This window comes from Schistocerca piceifrons, chromosome 1, assembly GCF_021461385.2.
Source record: "Schistocerca piceifrons isolate TAMUIC-IGC-003096 chromosome 1, iqSchPice1.1, whole genome shotgun sequence".
Classification (NCBI taxonomy): Eukaryota; Metazoa; Arthropoda; class Insecta; order Orthoptera; family Acrididae; genus Schistocerca; species Schistocerca piceifrons.
This window is the reverse complement of record NC_060138.1, coordinates 436,229,020-436,250,407: the sequence shown is the minus strand read 5'-3', so window position 1 is coordinate 436,250,407 and position 21,388 is coordinate 436,229,020. Positions and strand designations below refer to the sequence as shown.

The 21,388-nt window shown below is 43.8% G+C and overlaps 3 non-coding genes across 3 annotated transcripts; all 3 read right to left on the bottom strand.

Annotated features, from left to right (window-relative positions):
- Positions 1-957: 957 nt before the first annotated feature.
- Positions 958-1,032, bottom strand: Trnas-cga. Its single transcript has one exon. It is a non-coding gene; the product is annotated as a tRNA-Ser (tRNA).
- Positions 1,033-1,258: 226 nt separating this feature from the next.
- On the bottom strand, positions 1,259-1,333 carry Trnas-cga. Its single transcript has one exon. It is a non-coding gene; the product is annotated as a tRNA-Ser (tRNA).
- A 226-nt stretch (positions 1,334-1,559) lies between these two features.
- On the bottom strand, positions 1,560-1,634 carry Trnas-cga. The gene has a single exon. It is a non-coding gene; the product is annotated as a tRNA-Ser (tRNA).
- Positions 1,635-21,388: the final 19,754 nt, after the last annotated feature.

Sequence of the window (21,388 nt, the reverse complement as noted above, 5' to 3'; positions counted from 1 at the left end):
TGCACTTGGACCCTACGTCCTCAATTATCTGCTGCATATATCCCAATCTGTCTACCTCTACAGGTTTGCTCTCTGCATCTCACTCTAGTACCAAAGAAGCCGTTCCCTGATGTCTTAATATATGTCCTATCAAGGTGCTCCTTCTCATTGTAAGTGCTTTCCACATATTCCATTCTTCCGACTCTGCGCAGAACCTCCTCGTTCCTCGCCTAATTAGTGCAACTAATTTTCAACATTCGACCATAGCACCACACCTCAAATACTTAGCTTCTCTTCTGTTCCTGTTTTCCCACTGACCATGTTTCGCTACCATATAATGCTTGCACCAAACATACAATATCAGATATTTCTATCTCAAATTAAGAGCTATGTTTGACACTAGTAGCCATGTCTTGGCTAGATTTTACATTCCATTCAGCATATCGTGTAATTCTTCTTCAATTTCACTCAGGACAGCAATGTCATCAGAGAATTGTATCATTGATAGCCTCTCAATTTGAATTATAATTCCAATCCTGAACCTTTCTTTTATTTCTATCTCTGCCTCTTCGACGTACAGATTGAACAGTAGGGGGGGAGACTACACCTGCTTCTTACACCCTTTTTAATCCCTGAGCTTCGTTCTTGTCTGAAACTTCCTGGCAGATTAAAACTGTGTGCTCGACCGAGACTCGAAATCGGAACCTTTACCTTTCGCGGGCAAGTGCTCTACCAACTGAGCAGCCGAAGCACGACTCACGCCCGGTACTCACAGCTTTACTTCTGCCAGTACCTCGTCTCCTACCTTCCAAACTTTACAGAAGCTCTCCTGCGAACCTTGCAGAACTAGCACTCCTGATAGAAAGGATATTGCGGAGACATGGCTTAGCCACAGCCTGGAGGATGTTTCCAGAATGAGATTTTCACTCTGCAGCGGAGTGTGCGCTGATATGAAACTTCTTGGCAGATTAAAACTGTGTGCCCGAACGAGACTCGAACTCGGGACCTTTGCCTTTCGAGGGCAAGTGCTCTACCAACTGAGCTACCGAAGCATGACTCACGCCTAGTACTCACAGCTTTACTTCTGCCGGTACCTCGTCTCCTACCTTCCAAACTTTACAGAAGCTCTCCTGCGAACCTTGCAGAACTAGCACTCCTGATAGAAAGGATATAGCGGAGACATGGCTTAGCCACAGCCTAGAGGATGTTTCCAGAATGAGATTTTCACTCTGCAGCGGGGTGTGCGCTGATATGAAACTTCTTGGCAGATTAAAACTGTGTGCCCGACCGAGACTCGAACTCGGGACCTTTGCCTTTCGAGGGCAAGTGCTCTACCAACTGAGCTACCGAAGCACGACTCACGCCTAGTACTCAAAGCTTTACTTCTGCCGGTACCTCGTCTCCTACCTTCCAAAATTTACAGAAGCTCTCCTGCGAACCTTGCAGAACTAGCACTCCTGATAGAAAGGATATTGCGGGGACATGGCTTAGCCACAGCCTGGAGGATGTTTCCAGAATGAGATTTTCACTCTGCAGCGGAGTGTGCGCTGATATGAATTTTCTTGCCAGATTAAAACTGTGTGCCCGACCGAGACTCGAACTCGGGACCTTTGCCTTTCGAGGGCAAGTGCTCTACCAACTGAGCTACCGAAGCACGACTCACGCCTAGTACTCACAGCTTTACTTCTGCCGGTACCTCGTCTCCTACCTTCCAAACTTTACAGAAGCACTCCTGCGAACCTTGCAGAACTAGCACTCCTGAAAGAAAGGATATAGCGGGGACATGGCTTAGCCACAGCCTGGGGGATGTTTCCAGAATGAGATTTTCGCTCTGCAGCGGAGTGTGCGCTGATATGAAACTTCCTGTAGATTAAAACTGTGTGCCCGACCGAGACTCGAACTCGGGACCTTTGCCTTTCGCGGGCAAGTGCTCTACCAACTGAGCTACCGAAGCACGACTCACGCCCGGTACTCACAGCCTTACATCTGCCAGTACTTCGTCTCCTACCTTCCAAACTTTACAGAAGCTCTCCTGCGAACCTTGCAGAACTAGCACTCCTGAAAGAAAGGATATTGCGGAGACATGGCTTAGCCACAGCCTGGGGGATGTTTCCAGAATGAGATTTTCACTCTGCAGCGGAGTGTGCGTTGATATGAAACTTCCTGGCAGACTTCTTATGCCGGAAGTCTTCGACCGCCAATGCTGATTATTAATCAAGATTTAAGCAGTGTCTGGATTCGAACCCGGGACAGAGGACGATTTGATTACTAATCAAAGACGCCATCCTGAGACCACGGGTCCCATCCTGGCAGATACTAATACAGATAAAACTAAGAACAATTGAAATTGCCTGTTTAATGAAATTAAGCACCTAGAAGACATGGTAACATGTCGGTTATACTTTGTATAAGTACGCGCATTAGTCCGAGGGTAAGGGGTGGGGCGATGGGGGATGTATGTAAATGAGTCTTCAGTTATCTGGCTGGTCCAGTCGTGGAGTACCCAGATTTTTGGGCGCCATGTGAAATGAGGGCTGGCATTCTCGTGGTGAAGTTTCCACTCGACAACGTCTGTCGTCCCGTGGTCCAAGCGGATCTTAACTCCTTTGCACATGTGCACGTAATCCGAGAATAAGTGACGACATCTGTATCATTATGTTTCATTCAGCACCATTGGACGGAGACCAGCAGCAGCTGCACTGTGGAATTACCGTCTCATGCGTACACTGCCGGTAACACCTCAACACAAAGCCGGCCGAAGTGGCCGAGAGGTTCTACGCGCTACAGCCTGGAGCCACGTGACCGCTACGCTCGCAGGTTCGAATCCTGCCTCGGGCATGGATGTGTGTGATGTCCTGAGGTTAGTTAGGTTTAAGTAGTTCTAAGTTATAGGGGACTGATGACCTCAGATGTTAAGTCCCATAGTGCTCAGAGCCATTTGAACCTCAACACAAACGGCTGGGGTTTGAGTTGTGTCCGAGAAGCATGGACTGCTGACGAATGGGGTCACGCTGTGTTCTCCTGTTCTTCCATGCCTCCACGTCATGACTAATAGATAGTGAGGGAAGTATGGTGGAGCACCAGTACATCACGGACATCGTTCGTCCAGAAGTGCTACTCCTCAGCCGGCCGGAGCTGTTCTAGGCGCTACGGTTTGTAACCGGAGAGTTTTCGACTAAGCCCAGGGACTGGTGACATCGCCTGGGCCATGTTAGCCGGGTCCAGACTGCTGAATGACTGGTTGAGTGGGAGAGGGCCCTCGGCCGAGAGTTGGAAGATCGAGCTAGTAGGCTGCGAAGGCGAAGGATGCATCCACCTCTCCAGAGTGCGGCGTATACTTGCCGAGGAGTGACGAGTGAAATCGTCGGTGACGGGGCCGTCGAGGAGGACCAGTATGTTGGCGACGGCGTGCTGAACCCGGAAGCTCTGGAGTGCCCTTGGCCTAAGGGTGAGGTCGGTGGGCGAACTGCAGCAGCCCCCCCCCCCCCCCCACACACACACACATCGCCTTGCCAACTGAGCTGCACCGGGCCAAGAGTCGGGCTCCCACCTCTTCACTCGTCTAAAAACCCATTACGGCAGACCAAGAGACGAGTGGCACGAGAGCTCCTTCGAAGGCTTCTACGCTAACTGTTCTACCTCAGAAGAGGGCCTGGGACAGACCGGAGAAAGTATCTTCGAGAAACACGACAGAATGTCAGATTCTCGTTTCGAACTTGGGAAATGGTAAGATCAGCCAAGCAGCAGTACTGGTAATTACAAACGAACTCGCCGCTTGGGGCATTGCAAGTGCAATGCTCGAGGGGCGAGTTGAGGAACTGGAAGAAGAAAATGACCGGCTGGACAAGCAGTCGGTGAAAACGTGGGCCTGAGTGGCCTCACAAGCAGCACCCAAGTCCCTAACAACTAAAGAAACTATTGCAAAAGTATCGCAAAGGCTGGTCAAGGTAGTCTTTTTAAGACCCCCGCTCCGTCAGGATGTAAAGAAAGTGCAGGAAATCTTAAAATTAGGATTAACAAAGTAAAGTCAACTAAAGACGTGGTCATTGTCGACGTCGCCACGGAAGAAGACAAAAACAAAATTCTAAATATCTAAAAATTAAATAAAGCAATAAAGTGTGAGCCACCTAAGGAGCGGAAAGGGTTGGTGATATTGTATGACGGACCAGTTCCATTGGCAGAAAATAAAATATGCGAAACAATATGACAACACAATTTTGACGACATGAATAAAGAAATATTTAAAAACGAGTTCAAGTTGCACTTCAATACTAGGCCGCGGAAGCGGGACGTTGTACATCACTCTGTCGAGGTTTCTGGGAAAATGTGGCGCAAACTGAGCACTATGGACAAACTCTAAATGGACTTTTACGCCATAAATGTGAGAGGTTATCTGGTAGTTCCCCGAAGCCACAATTGTGGCGATCTGGGTCATATACACAAATACTACGAACGAAAGCCGTCTTGTTACAGGAGTGAGGCCCACCATCATGTAAGGAAAAGTTGTGACAGCCAAAGCAGCAATTTTCATAAATAAAGCGCCGAGAGTCACGGTCCTATCACGGTTTTCCAATGACAACTGCAACGTTCTGGAACTTCAGTCTCTTGTTGGAGTATTATACCTCATCAACATGAACTATCAGTACGGGATAGAAATTGATGAGTTTTTTAGATAAACTACTTCAAGTAGCCACGGCGTAGCTGGGGCGTAGATTCGCTGTGATGGCTAGCATACATGCCAAGTCCCCCCTATGGCTCAGTGGCAATCGGGACCAAAGAGGAGAAAAAGCGGAGGAGACAACGATGACACTACAACTTATGGTCGCCAATAGACAAAGGAATACCCCCCACCACCAAAACTAGTGGATAGGGCTTGACGTTAGTAATGTCAAACATCGTGTACAAAGTAAAGGACTGGATTGTCTGGTATACAATTATCACCAGCGACATAATACAATAAAATTTTCATCGCGTGATAAGGAGTGACACAGGGACATGGGGTGGCATATACAGATTAACTACAACAGAACTAACTGGGACCGCCTGTCGAGGGAGTACGACATACCGAAATTGGCGGAGGGAGACGAAAACGTAGAGGAGAATGCCGAGGAACTGGTGAGAGCAGTTACCAGGGCGGTGAAGGTAGCCGTACCAACCAGGAGGAGAGCCGTTGCGGCTTCTCCATCTCCGTGGTCAGCTGAACTAGGGCAGATGCGCTAGTCTGTATGGAGGGGGAGGAGCTACTACCGCGGAGTGTCGTCCGGGAGGAAGAGCAACGCTGGTTGCACGTATATCGAGAAGCGAGAGAACTGTTTCAAAAGGAGCTACATGCAGTCAGGTTACGGAGGTCAGAGAGGTATGTACAAAGCCAATTGGCCACCGATCCATGGTGCGTCACGTACAAGCTGGTATGGGAGTAAACAAGATCGTCAATGGTGTGGTCTACGGTCAGGGATTGGGACCTGATGACGGAACTTGGCGGGAGACAGCCGAGGTCCTCTTCCGGAACCTGCTGCCTGACGACAACGAAGAGGATGACTCAAATGAGCACCGCCAAATTAGGATGGAGAATCAGCAAGAATACGTGAATAACAGCTTGGTGTATCCCTTCTCGGAAGAGGAAGTAACTGCCCAAATTAAAACCCTAATAAAGGCCAAGCTCCTGGCCCAGAGGGCATTACAACGGTAGTGGTGCAATTCCTCGCCCTGCAGGTGGTGGCGTCTCTCACTAAGTCGTATAGTGAATGTTTAAGGCTCAAGAAATTCTCCTTGATATGGAAAAAGGCGAGCGTGGTGATAATTAAGAACAGTCCAGACAGATGAAATAGGTAAAACCGCATAGTCTCATCTGCTTGCTGGATCTGCTGGGGAAACTTTTTGAGAGGCTGCTGGCAGACTGACAGTACACCATTGTGGGATGAAGCCGAAATCAAAAGAAGGGGGGAGGAATTATGGCACGAGCAGTGGGATGGTGATGAAACTGGGGACAGAATATATGACTTGCTTCCGAATATCAAGAGGCGCCGACAGCTCAGGTATTTTAAACCAACCAGAGGACTGCCGCACTTTCTTACTGGACGTGGACCGTATGCGACATACCTATGCCGGTTCGGGAAGACGGCTACGCCTGCGTGTGACTGCGGCGCCATGCATGGCACTCCAGACCATGTGGTGTACGAGTGCCCGCTTTTCGAAGACGTTGCATAACAACTAAGGCAACAATAACCCAATTCCGACACGCACCATTTGCTCAGGCCACAGGACACATTCCACATTCAAAATCAACTTTCAAATGAAATCTCAAGTAGAACCCCAAGGAAATGCAAAATAACAACCAAACTTAGTACAGCAGGCCAACCAAGACTCATTGCACCCATCCTGTTCCGACTTTGCCAGCCACCTCACTGCTGGGATATGCCAAGTCTCGGATTTGGGAGAGGTTACTTAACCAACCGATCTTGACAGAGCGCCAAACATGTCAGCAGTAATAAGAATTAGGTTAGATTCAGTACAGAACTGTAGTGAATTCAAGATCTTTGGTCAGCGCGATTCCAGGGTCTTGCCCACTGGGATTAGCTTGGTGGACACAGCCGACAATGTAGGTTTGTACATCATACTGACACACCTGGAACGCTGCAGGTAGAGTAGATTAATTTAGGTATTGCACAACGTAGTTAACAAATAGAAAGAGACGTCAATGAATTAACCTTGTAGATAATTTAGTAAGTCCAAGTAAGATGCAGAATCAACAACAATAGCACAACCTACAGACGCCCATTGTGGAATAGTAACAGCAATAAAAACACAACCGTTAGTAAATAATGTAGCTGCAGTAATTGTAATGTAAATAAAGAGTTAGGACCTGATAATGTAGTTAGGTAGTGAGTTGATCAAGTATCAATTGCTGTTTTGAATAAAGATTTTTTTTAAAAATGGAACGTACTGTATACTTTCATTACGGCGGCACGCGAACATTTTACAATCTAAGCCGTTCGGGATCTGTTCCACCCTTTCCCATCAGCCAAAGATCACGCATTACGGCAACGACTGCAGAGTATCCACCCCACAGACACACACGCCTCACATACTCTCGAAGTGGCTGGACCGTGTACAAGCAAAAACGAAGCAAGAACGTTCCATTAAACGCGGGTCCAGAATTCAGCTAACAGCGAAAAATGTGCAAATATTTGGTTACGAGCAGCACTGATTTCAGTATGAATTTGTGTCCTAGTTAGCAAAAACATGGTTGAAACAAATTTTTCCATTACGTCCAGAAGTACTTGGGCTCACAATTCACCCAACGTACACTCACGAAAGGGCTGTGGCACATTTTCCTGCTCAAATAAGACAGGTAACATAAACAGGTACACTAAGGTCGTATCTTCATCTCTAATGTCAAGCGACCTCTGGATTTTTTTAATCTGGGTACATTTCAGATACGTAGCGTACAACACTCTTGTAAACACAGTTCAAACACTGGAGCACGAATGATACTCTTATCGCGAGTTAGAAGATGACCGGCGGGTGGCAGAAAGAATTCGCACGTAATACAGCCAATTGCGAGGCCGACGCTTACAACAACTCTTTAAAGGGGAGTCTCCACCCTAAAACTTCCAAGTAATTTTAAAATATTTGTAGCTATTCTGCATCTTTGTTAGTGCTTAATTTTAGATCCCAAAACGATTTGGCTATAGGTGTATGATAAGTAGCTCTGAGAGGTATCTGAAATACGGACTGCGCGACGGGCTACGGCACACTGACCACTAATATAGTTGACAATATAGCACCGATCAGAGATTAGCATCTGATGCACTGATGCCAAGATGCAGTGATGGAATAACAGTCAGTGTAAACGAAAGTTTCCGAAGAGTGATTTAGTCCAAATGCCCAAAGAAAAAAAAGGAAAGATGAAAGGTAATCTTGGGTCTTGTAGAAGCTGTTTACCAATTAAATATGGGATGTTGGAAGACTGAAGAAAGCAGGAACCCAGAATATCTTTATCATCCTCCCAGAATAAGATCAGTTTATCTAGAGATGAAAAACGGATCAAGAACTCCACAATTTGGTGCCAGGTGAAGGATAATTAAAGAAAAATGCTACTCTGATCTTGAAATAACGAGAAGAAGAAGAAGAAGAAGAGAAGAGCAAGAAGAGCAAATAAATGGTGCTGATGAACTGTAGTGCGTAAGTGTCTTGTAGTGGCATCCAGTGTTTAACCTTCTGTCGGGCGCGGTGTTTGTCGCAGCGAGATCGGGCGCGGTGTATCAAATTGATCACACCGTTTATTCACGTGATCATTTATTAAATTCTGTTCACAAAACATATTATAAGTGCCAAATATATATAAAGAAAGACAAACATGACATACGAGCACAACTGTACTAGAAATATTCACCATTCAGGTTTCTTATCGTCAATGTTGGGCTTTAGTAACAAATGATAAAAACGTCGCTTTTTTCATTTGCTTCTTTATTATATTTCACTAATGAAACAGATTACAAATGACAATTATCTTTACAGAAAGGCTATTATGACACTGAAGCAGAACAACAATGATATTACAACTCATGTTTCATCTTCATTATTTGAGTGTGGTACCAAATGCGGAATTTTTCCGCATTCAGAGCAAAAAGGTTCAATGTGTATCAAACAGATCAGCTTCTGACACATTTTGCAACAATATTTTGTTAGTTTTTTTTCTGTGCAGGTATTACACCTTTTCCTCTTGATCCCAGTCACTTGTTCTTCGTTTCTGCTTGTGTCTTCTGCTTCTTCACACGTTGGCCTATATTGTTGTAGCCGCAGTTGAAGATCTCTGTGAATTCCTGAGGTGTCCAAGCATCTACGAACCGAGTGAGGTAGAACTAACGCATGTGAGAGTTGCTTCAGGAATCCTTTTCTTCGGGTAAAATTCTCGTTGTTGCCATAGTAAATTACTTGTGAATTGATTCCATCATATTGATCATTACAAAAAATATGACCATGGGCCAACAACACATTTCTTGCTAAACTGTATGAAGCGGTCAACTTATCTTTAGTGTCGACTCCACCTTTGGTGCTATTGTAAAATGTTACAGTGGATGGCTTCTGTTTATCTCCAGTGTCAGCATCTACTGAATTATCTTCATACAAACTTGATGCCAAGATAACACACTTTCCCTTTTTAGGAACGTAGGAAACTAGAGTACAGCCTTTCTTGAAGCCAAAAAGTGAAATATGGCAGCCCTGCCTTTACTGGTAGCAAACTCCAGAGGAATCTCATGCTTTTTTTTCTTCATCGTCCCAACAAAAGAAAGATTTTATCTTCTTAGCTCTTCTTTCAAACCAATACTAGTAAACCAATTGCCTGCTGTCACATTTCGACCAGACTGATAAATTGGTTCACATAGTCGCAGAACAACGTCTGAAGGTTTATTGCTAACGTGGTACAACCCATCTGGCTGCAGCCCAGTGCATATTTCCAGATTATAGAGATAAAATACTTGGGAATTCACAAGAGCATATATCTTAATTCCATATTTGTTTGGTTTGCTAGGTATGTATTGGCGAAAATTGCACCTTCGACGTAATCCTTCAAGTTTCTCATCTACTGCAACGTTTTCTCTGAGAGTGCACGATTTCTGGCAATTTTGTACAAACAGAGAAAATATTTCCCGAATCGCTGTTATCTTGTCAAATTTTCTCCTTTCATCGCGAGTCACACGATTGTCAATGATGAATTTGAAACGTTTTATGTTCATAACGACACAAAATTTTTCAATTCCATACACATCACTTCCCCCAAATCTTCTAAGCTTTGTCTGTTACTTTTGTTAACACCAGTCAAAAACAGAATACCAATGAAAGCTTTTAATTCAATAATATCAATAGTTTTACGTCTCTCTCTCTCGCTGAAAAGAAGCTTTGTTGCTCTCAATATACTGATTGGTATACAGAACTATAATCGACAAAATGTCGTCATCTATGAGGCAATTCCAACATTCCAAAGGCGTTCTCAATGCTTTCACCACACCTATAGGACCAGGTAACTTTCGAATAACATTGTGGGCCCTGAAATGTACTCTCTGCGATGGTGGAACTATATTCCATTTTGTCTCTTTGTCCCTTCCAGTATAATAATGCAGGCTTTCTTCAAGTACTTCCTCGTCGTTTTTACTGTCGTTTTCCTCTGTTTCTCAATCTTCCTGCCGAACTTCAACTGCGTCATCACAATCTGTGTCTACTTCATCTTCAAAATCCTCTTGAACTTCATCATTATCCTCTTCGAACAACATTTTTTGTATTTCGGCGCCATGATCAAGTGTCTCACACCTAAAATGATAAAAATCCTACAAAACAACGCAGTCAGGCGCAGTGTATCAATTTGATACCTGATACTCAAACATTTTTAACTGACGATTAAACGGTCCAAAAAGGAAATAAGTGCATTACACATTGTGTACTAACATTGTACTACTTACTAAGTTACGTTGATAACCAAAGAAACGAATTGTTGAAATGCAACACGAACGGGGGCAGTTTATCAAACTGATCAATCAGCACATATATCGACAACAGAGCGGTCGTATCGACACTGAAGCACACAACAATGACAAGCGTTCGGAAAAGGCTAGCTACAAGCGAGTAGGCGTCAGTGCTGCCACTCGTTGACAAATAATTTTCAGTAAACTTCGAGGTGTATCAATTTGAACAGCCGCGCCCGACAGAAAGTTAAAAAAAAATTTTAAAGTCAATTTTGCCGTAAATTTACATTTTCTAAGTTCAGTGCAAAGTTTTTCCGTCGTAAACATCAACCAACTTTTATGACATTTTTGTAGGAAGTAGTCTTCAGGTATCTGTATAATTCTATGCATTCATTTTATCAAAAATGCAGTTTCTCTATATTCTTACCAAATTTAAAGAAAATCTTAACTTGAAGACAATACTGAAAGTAAATTAATAATATCTCTCGTAAAATGACTGCTTAGAACTATTGGATAACGTCTTGTGAATATGTTAAAAAACTAAAAACCCGCCTCGATTGCGAAGAAGCACCTAGTGTTAACCCAGGTTTCGGCGTGGATAACTACACCTTCTTCAGAACAACAATAAAACCCACAAGTTCCCAAGAAGACCTTTGTCAATGATTAAAAGAACACCACAGCTATACATTTTTAAACGAAAAAGAGAAGGAAGTCAAAACCACTACTTAACTTAATAGTGTACGCTCCACCTCACACCGGCCTATGTTCGATGGGATATCTTCTTGTGAATATACCTAAAAAACCTGTAATGTGAGTATTGGGGTCTGCGTACGAAGAGCTGGTTTTCAAAATTACCATTACACTCACAATAAAAATTCAGAACTCAAAAACCAATGAAGTTCTGGACTTAAAACTTCGATACACTTACATTTTTACGTGGTAGACATGATTTTGAAACTCGACTGAAACGGCCAAAGTATAAGAAAAGTTAAAATTTGGGCAGGAGACTCATCGTAACAGCTGTGAGCGTTCAGTAAATTGTAAAATATACCGTGCTGAACGAGTATTGTATTTCGTGTTGCTGTAGGACACGGGTAAAAATTATTGGAACCTCAATTAGACGGGAATTTAATTGAAAGGTGTACTCTTGCCATATATTTGTTATAACTAGGACGATATTTCATACTGCAGTCAGTTACAGTAACCGCATACTTGCAAATACTTCACAAACGGCTCCTTTGCTTGACGTTTTTGAATACATTACCTTAGTCTTTCAAACTTGTCACTTTTCGTTATTAATTATGAAAATCCAGTCTGGAAACAGAACATTGCCTGCAGATGGCACCAGGGGTCGAATTACAGATGCGCTAGCCAGCAAGTTTCCCGTCCCGGAATAAAGACTGTTTTGTCTGCAAGAAACTGAATACGACAACGTGAAGTTTGGGCGGAGCTGCAGCAGCGGCGTGGTTCGGCTTGCCGCCACCAGAGGAACGGCGCCACCGTCGGTCCGGAGTCGCGACGCGGCCGCCGTGATGAGCTGGCGGCGGCGGCCGTTCGTAAACAGCCGTTAACTGAGTTACGGAGGCGGCCGGTTGCTGGTAACGATGTTAGTTAACTGCTAACTCCAGATTACGGACCCTAACCGCCGGCCCCGGGTTCATGATATGTCGCGGCCGACCGCATCCCCGCAAACACATTTTCCATGTGTCTCCGCCGCACGGCCTTCCATCATCTCAGTAAAGGGACGTCTGGAATGAGGAAGCTAGCGATTTGTACTACCTTATTACGTCTGCATTTTTAGCACTCAACTAGCAGAAGAATTACACCAAAATATTAGGGAAAGATCGCGGTCATATCGATTTAAACGCGTTGCGGTGAAACTTCATCTGCTGAATTTCGAAGAAGAATTTTGCTTGATCGTTTTTACAAACTGTACCCTAGAGTTTTTAATAATACAATTAAATTAGAAGCATATTATCTAAATTTCAGCCGGCCGAATTGGCCGAGCGGTTCTAGGCGCTACATCTGGAACCGCGCGACCGATACGGTCGCAGGTTCGAATAATGCCTCGGGCGTGGATGTGTGTGGTGTCCTTAGGTTAGTTAGGTTTAAGAAGTTCTAAGTTCTAGGGGACTGATGACCTCAGAAGTTAAGTCCCGTAGTGCTCAGAGCCATTTGAACCATTTGCAAATTTTACAACAACAAGTTGATTTCCTCAAAATGTTATTTTACGTCTAAGGCAAATACCGTTTCAGTCTGCTTATTGGAAAGGAAAACAATAAGAACGTATTAAATTTTCACAGTGCCAGAGGAAGCATTTGACAATATTACACTCCTGGAAATTGAAATAAGAACACCGTGAATTCATTGTCCCAGGAAGGGGAAACTTTATTGACACATTCCTGGGGTCAGATACATCATATGATCACACTGACAGAACCACAGGCACATAGACACAGGCAACAGAGCATGCACAATGTCGGCACTAGTACAGTGTATATCCACCTTTCGCAGCAATGCAGGCTGCTATTCTCCCATGGAGACGATCGTAGAGATGCTGGATGTAGTCCTGTGGAACGGCTTGCCATGCCATTTCCACCTGGCGCCTCAGTTGGACCAGCGTTCGTGCTGGACGTGCAGACCGCGTGAGACGACGCTTCATCCAGTCCCAAACATGCTCAATGGGGGAGAGATCCGGAGATCTTGCTGGCCAGGGTAGTTGACTTACACCTTCTAGAGCACGTTGGGTGGCACGTGATACATGCGGACGTGCATTGTCCTGTTGGAACAGCAAGTTCCCTTGCCGGTCTAGGAATGGTAGAACGATGGGTTCGATGACGGTTTGGATGTACCGTGCACTATTCAGTGTCCCCTCGACGATCACCAGTGGTGTACGGCCAGTGTAGGAGATCGCTCCCCACACCATGATGCCGGGTGTTGGCCCTGTGTGCCTCGGTCGTATGCAGTCCTGATTGTGGCGCTCACCTGCACGGCGCCAAACACGCATACGACCATCATTGGCACCAAGGCAGAAGCGACTCTCATCGCTGAAGACGACACGTCTCCATTCGTCCCTCCATTCACGCCTGTCGCGACACCACTGGAGGCGGGCTGCACGATGTTGGGGCGTGAGCGGAAGACGGCCTAACGGTGTGCGGGACCGTAGCCCAGCTTCATGGAGACGGTTGCGAATGGTCCTCGCCGATACCCCAGGAGCAACAGTGTCCCTAATTTGCTCGGAAGTGGCGGTGCGGTCCCCTACGGCACTGTGTAGGATCCTACGGTCTTGGCGTGCATCCGTGCGTCGCTGCGGTCCGGTCCCAGGTCGACGGGCACGTGCACCTTCCGCCGACCACTGGCGACAACATCGATGTACTGTGGAGACCTCACGTCCCACGTGTTGAGCAATTCGGCGGTACGTCCACCCGGCCTCCCGCATGCCCACTATACGCCCTCGCTCAAAGTCCGTCAACTGCACATACGGTTCACGTCCACGCTGTCGCGGCATGCTACCAGTGTTAAAGACTGCGATGGAGCTCCGTATGCCACGGCAAACTGGCTGACACTGACGGCGGCGGTGCACAAATGCTGTGCAGCTAGCGCCATTCGACGGCCAACACCGCGGTTCCTGGTGTGTCCGCTGTGCCGTGCGTCTGATCATTGCTTGTACAGCCCTCTCGGAGTGTCCGGAGCAAGTATGGTGGGTCTGACACACCGGTGTCAATGTGTTCTTTTTTCCATTTCCAGGAGTGTATTTCAGATCCGTTGTCAAATTATAATTGAACGAAGATACATTCACTCAAATGTATACATGACAGCACGGTTATTTAGAAGGACGGTGATTGAAAACTAGCGTATTTGGCATCAATAAATAGATGTACCAGGAAAATATTGAGTATGTGTCCCAGATTACTTTCTTCTTGTATTGAAGGTACTACATCCAATGGGAATTTTACAACTGGCACATGATTTTGATCTTGTTTGTACTGATGACCTATTCTCGCCGTTATAAAGCTACTTTCACTTATGAAGCGATACAGTACCTTTATGAAACATATTTTGCAGCAATTTACCCCACATGAAAATAGAGGTTCGCATTGTTAAACTACATCTCACGTAGGCTTAAATCACAGTCGCACTAAAATTAATACTCATTATTCATTTTTGCCTTCGTTACGAATGTACTGTGAGTATGATAATGATGCTGATGAAGAATATACTGAATAGCCCTTTCACTCTATGTGTAACAAAAGAAGCCAAAACTTCAAGCACAAATATAAACGGGAAATATTTAATACACTGTATGTAAGTTGCTTATTTGCTACACGAAATTCAATCATGAAATTTTAATAAGAGTGAAAGAAATATACGAGAGGAGAAATCAAATTTTTAAAGGACATCAAACAATACAAAACATAAACAATAACAGATATGAGGATAGTCGGAAAGAGTTTCTGACAGGTAGCATGCACTAAAATTTAGATGAAGTTAGGGGAAGATACAATGAGCAATTCCAGAGAATGTACTAACAAAGATCGCCAATGAAGCTAAAAAAATTTCGACGCAGAGGTGAAAGAGGAATTTCGCAGAAAAACAAATTTTAGTTTCCTTAATAAGGAGTTTGAAGAGGATTACCACGGTTCACAAAATTTTACCATAAAAGAGTAAGTGGTTTATCATGAAAACAGCAGAAGACGAATACAGAGATGCGGCATAAGAGAACACACATCTCTTCCCCCCCCCCCCCCCCCCCTCCCTCCTCCGTAATTTAGACCATCAAACGTCGGTAACGTCAAAAGGGTGATTGACTTGTTTAAGGGTGTTATAGGAAGTGTAAGAATTGACATGCCAGTCCCAGGCTGGAAATAATTCACTTCTGAACGAGCCATGGTGTAACCTCCTCATTACCAATCGGCCTGTTGGATGGCGATATAAATGTCCGTCATCGTGCATGCGTAATGAAATTGTACTATGACTAAGACTATTGTTATCGGGAAATTAATATCATTTAGTAGGAGGAAAGCATACAACAAACCCTTCTGAAGGAATAATCTATTATTAAACGCAATCTAAATACTGCTAATGAGTTTTAAATGGTTGGAATTTAGTGCAATCGCTCACGAACAACACAGTGGTAAATGGGTACTACGTAATATTTAATACAAAACAGGATAATTCAGTGGTCGACTGTGCATTATGCCAGTGAATATCCAAAATCCTAAGAAAGGCAACGGAAAGAAAACTAAACAAGTAATCAACGGCTTGGCAATGGAAGGTTGTCACGCTTTTCCACAACACGACTGTTGAGAAGGTAAATGAATGAGGAAGCATTTAGTTTGCAGTTACTTATTCTGAAATACTACATGTTGATAGAGTTAAATGAAGTTGCTAGTTAAATAATTGACTGACTGTAACTGAAATTTTAAGTGAAAAACGACTTTCAATAAGCTCAGAGTGAAGCGTCTGGAAAAAGATAAGCAATTTACTTTTAATTACTGAAAGATTTAATTGAATATACTTTAAGGAAATGAGCAACTGATATACTTTTAAGATAATAGCAGTAAAATTCGTATGAAGTCAACATAAATCACTCACCAAGCTAAATATAGCATAAGTGAAATTGCGCACTATTAATCTGTGCTGTATCTTTAGCTACTAGTTTTGCCAGTGGGAGAGTTTGCGTTAGTGAGAGAAGGTAATGCTCATAACCGGATATTAGGTAAGCCTCTGTTATGAAATACATGGATGAACAGTTACTGAGGCAGCAAAATTTAGACGGAAACTGGTTATTAACAAACATACAAAACTGACAGTAAATAATTAGTCAATTTTCAAATTCTTACGATACTCGCTGATTGCATGGAAAGGAAGGGGACTCCGCTTGGTAATAACGTCTGAGGACAACGACAACACAGGTTTCCTGCACGTTTGAACTGTTGCAGGTTATTAGTCAAGAAATTTAGTTACTAAATTTTGTTAAAGAAATGCCACTGGGTAATGCCTGTACAATATTAATTATAGTCTGCCAGTTAACAGTTTTAGGATGCTGTAGCTGTGTGCACGACGAAGAACGTAGCTGACGAAAATGCTGAGTTGCTTCTGCTGCTGTTGCTGGTTGAGAATCATGAATCGTCTCCAGAGCCATGCATAAATATGTGACACGCAATAGTTACAATTGCAGCTTCCTCCGCCTGTCCACTCCGATCGTGCTTTCAATATTCGCTGGTTAATGAAGTTGGTGCACCTGCATTGCCGCGAGCGGAACTTGACACCGACTCTGCGCGAAGGCCCAACGAAGGCTTCCGCACTCTTTCAAGACTCAAACTACTGTGTTCTCTCTGCTCGCAGCGCGACAGTCTCTCTCCCTATGCAAAGATAAACGACATCACATCTTCTGCCGTTTCGTAGTTGCTATCGATGCATTTAAACAAAGTTCCATTGGAGACTACCCAGTAATGTAGAATATTTACATTGAGATTGCAATCAGCTCACAAATAAATGCACTGTTACATCCATTACGTACTAAATATAGTTTCTGTAATAAAGTTATCAAGAGAGATTTTGAATGCTGCACAAGATATTTTATCCGTATTTTGGGCGTTACAAACGACCTTACTCAGGTCGATGATATGGCATTATAAGAGGGCAGCAAACAACATAAAGTTCAACTAATACGCCGCAGATAAATACACGCCACCCAACAACGATACTCGTACGTTTCGTAACCAGTAATTCTCCAACTGATGAGAGAAACTTGGAAAGAATGCGTAAGTGGTGCATATCAAAATAGGTGATGAGGTTTCCGTGTTTCTACAGCCACATGAGTGCCTGCAGTTCACAAGTAAGTGCCTGGCAGAGGGTTCATCGAACCACGTTCAAGCTACATCCTGACAATTTCATCCTCTGGCAGCGCAAGGGGAAACGAGGACTTAATTTTTTCCGTAGGAGCTCTGATTTCTCTTATTTTATTGTGATGACCTTTCCTCCCTATGTAGATGGGCGCGAACAAACTGTTTTCACACTCTGAGACGAAAACTTTGATGGGACTTTCAAGCGAAGCTCCTGTCGTAGACAAAAAGCTTTTGTTTTAATTATAGCCACATCAATTCCTGTATCATATCTGTGACATTCTCCCCCCTATTTTGCGGTGACAAAAAACGAGCTGCCGTTCTTTGAACTTCTATTATGGCCTCTCTCTATCCTGCCTGGCACGGATCTCTTGGCACGCAGCAATATTCCACTATCTGACGGACGAGCGTAGAGTAGGCAGCTACTTTAGTAAACATGTTGCACTTTCTATGCGTTCTGCAAGTCTCTGGTTCGCTGCGGCTTTTGCGTAGGGTTCTCAACGCTAACAGACAAGCACTATAGCGTGATATAACCACAGAAATCAATGTGGGACGTACGACGAATGTACCCGTTATGACAGAGAGGCGAAATATAGTGTTACTGGACTATGTCAGCAGATGACAGTTGCAAGTACCTTTGCTAACAGCACGACATACCTGCAGCGACTCTCCTCGAATATTGACCATACCGGTTTGTTGTCGGACTCTAGACGACTGAAAAACCGTAGCCTTGTCAGATGAATCCCGATTTCAGTTGGTGCGAGTTGATAGTAGGGTTCGAGTGTGGTGCAGACCCCAAGAAGCCATGGACCTAAGTTGTCAACAAGGCCCAGGCCAAGCTGGCGGTGGCCCCATAATGGTGTGTGCTGTGTTTACATTGAATGGACTGCGTTCAAAGGTCCAAATCAACCGATCATTGACTGAAAATGTTTACGTTCGGCTACCTCAAAACCATTTGCACCCATTCATGGACTTAGGGTTCCCAAACCATGATATCATGTCACCGGGCCACAATTATTCGCGATTGGTTTGCACAGAAGTCTGCACAGTTCTAAATAATGAGTTGGCCACCCAGTTTACCCGTCATGAATCCCATCAAACATTTATGGGACATTATCGAGAGGTCAACTCTCCTACAACATCCAGCACCGGCAACACTTTCGCAGTTATGGACGGCTATACAGGCAGTATGGGTCAACATTTCTGCAAGGGACTTCCAAAGACGTGTTGACGCCGGGCAAAAGGTGGCCGAGTAAAGTATTAGGAGGTTTCCCATGACTTTCGTCACCTCACTGTATGTTCCAGAATCCTGCTGCAAAGTAACATTAGTGATACGGGTCGGTAATTCAGCGTGTTACTCCTATTTCCTTTCGTGGATATTGGCGTTACTTGGAAAGATTTGCAGTCTTTGGGTACGGATCTTTCTTCAGGTGTTAGATTGTGCATTGTTAAGAATGGAGCTATTGTATGAGCATGCTCTAAAAGGAACCTATCTGGTATACAACCTGGACCAGAGGTCTTGCCTTTATTAACTGTTCTAAGCTGCGTTGCTGCACCGAAGATATCTGCTACTAGGGTACTCATGTTGTCAGTTGTTCTTGATCCGAAATATTCAACATTTACTCCGTCTACTCTTGTGAAAGAATTTCGGAAGTAACTTTTCTTATTGCCACTGTTATTAATTATATCGTCATTGTTATGAGCTGCGAAGGTATTGACTGCGTCTTGCCACTGGTTGTTGTTGTGGTCTTCAGTCCTGAGACTGGTTTGATGCAGCTCTCCATGCTACTCTATCCTGTGCAAGCTTCTTCATCTCCCAGTACCTACTGCAGCCTACATCCTTCTTAATCTGCTTAGTGTATTCATCTTTTGGTCTCCCTCTACGATTTTTACCCTCCACGCTGCCCTCCAATACTAAATTGGTGATCCCTCGATGTCTCAGAACATGTCCTACCAACCGATCCCTTCTTCTAGTCAAGTTGTGCCACAAGCTCCTCTTCTCCCCAATTCTATTCAATACCTCCTCATTAGTTATGTGATCTACCGATCTAATCTTCAGCATTCTTCTGTAGATACTTTATACATGACCAGAATCGCTTTAGGTTTCTGCCAGATTTCGAGACAGAGTTTCGTTGTGGAAGCTATTAAAGCATCTCGCATTGAAGTTCGTGCTACATTTAGAGCTTCATTAAACTTTCGCCAATCTTAGAGGTTTTGAGTTCTTTTAAATTTGGCATGATGTTTTCGTGTCTTCTGCAACAGTGTTCTAACTTGTTTTCTGTGCCATGGAAGATCAGTGCCACCTCATACTATTTTATTTGGTATACAACTCTCATTTTCTTTGACTCTAAACCAAATCTAGTATACGTTACACAGTCAGAATGGAGAGGATAAAGATTGCCCCTTAGGAAACCGTTAGCAAAATATTTCGTTTTAATAGAAGTATTTTGCGGTTATTTTTAATGTGTTTAGATGTTGCGGTATTTCGTCTAGTTACAAAAAATTTGTGATCACTAATCCTGTACCTTTATTGACGTTCGCCATCTGATCAGCATTATTTTTTTCTAAGAGGTCAATTATGTTTTTGCAACCATTTACACTTCTAGTCTGGTTCTGAACTAATTGTTCAAAGGAAAGTTCTGAGAAAGCATTCAGTACGGTATCTGATTACGTTTTGTGCCTAACACCGACTTGAACACGTATGTATGCTACAATAGCTATGCTAAATTATAGTAAAATTTTTATCAACCAGTCTCCTCTTGATGACATGTAACGCACGTAGGCTCTGTAATCAGATGCACTTACTGCACTTCACATAAACTTTCATAGTGGAATTGGCTTTTTCCCTTCCACACATGTGACAACGCCCTTTCTTCTTCTTCTCTGATAGCCCTGCGATATCAATATCTCCTTCTGAAAGGAATTTCTTGTTTTGGAATCTCCAGAACATCGACTGGCAGTGAACTGATTTTAGATCAGTTTTTAAGTGTCCATTCATAAATGTAAACGCCTCTTTTTTTTTTGAGTCATCAGTCTTCTGACTGGTTTCATGTGGTCCGCCACGAATTTCTCTCCTGTGCCAAACTCTTCATCTTAGAGTAGCACTTGCAACCTACGTCCTCAATTGTTTGCTGGATGTATTTCAAACTCTCCCTCCCTCTACAGTTCTTCGCCCTCCACAGCTCCCTCTATTTCCATGGAAGTCATTCCCTGATGCCTTAACAGACGTACTATCATCCTGTCTTTCCTCCTTGTCTGTGTTTTCCACATATTCCTTTCCTCTCAGATTCTGCCCAGAATGTCCTCATTCCGCACTTTATAAATCAACGTAATTTTCAACTTCCGTCAGTAGCGCCGCATCTCTAGTCATTCGATTCTCCTCTGTTCAACTTTTCCCGCAGTCCATGTTTGACTATCATACAATGCTGTGCTCCAAACGTACATTCTCAGAAAATGTTTCCACATATTAAGGTCTATGTTTGTTGTCACTAGTAAATTCTCTTGGCCAGGAATGTATCCCTTGCGTCGTCCACCACTGGTTATATTCTGCCTAGGTTGTAAAATTCATCTCCCTCGTGACTATCAGTCTTGGCGTCAAGTTTCTCGCTGATCAGATTTCTGCTTATTCTCATTAATCTCGACTTTCTTCGTTTTACTCTCAGTATGTATTCTGTACTGTATACATTGTTCATTCCATTCAGCTTATCATGTAATTTTTCTTTACTTTCACTCAGGATAGCAATATCATCAGCGAATCGTATCTGTGATATCCTTTCACCTAGAATTTTAATTCCACTCCTTATTCTTTCTTTTATTTCCGTCGTTGCTTCTTCGTTGTACAGATTCAACAGTAGGGCGAAAGACCGTAGCCTTGCCTTACACCATTTTTAATCCGTGCACTTCGTTCTTGATCGAATACTCTTATTATCCCCCCTACATATTGTATATTACCCGTCTCTCCCTATAGACTGCTTCTATTTTTCTCAGAATTTCGCACATCCTCAATCATTTTACATTTCTCGAGCGCTTTAACCAGGTCGACAAATCCTATGAACGTGTCTAGATTTTTCTTTAGTCATTCTTCTATTTCCAACCGCA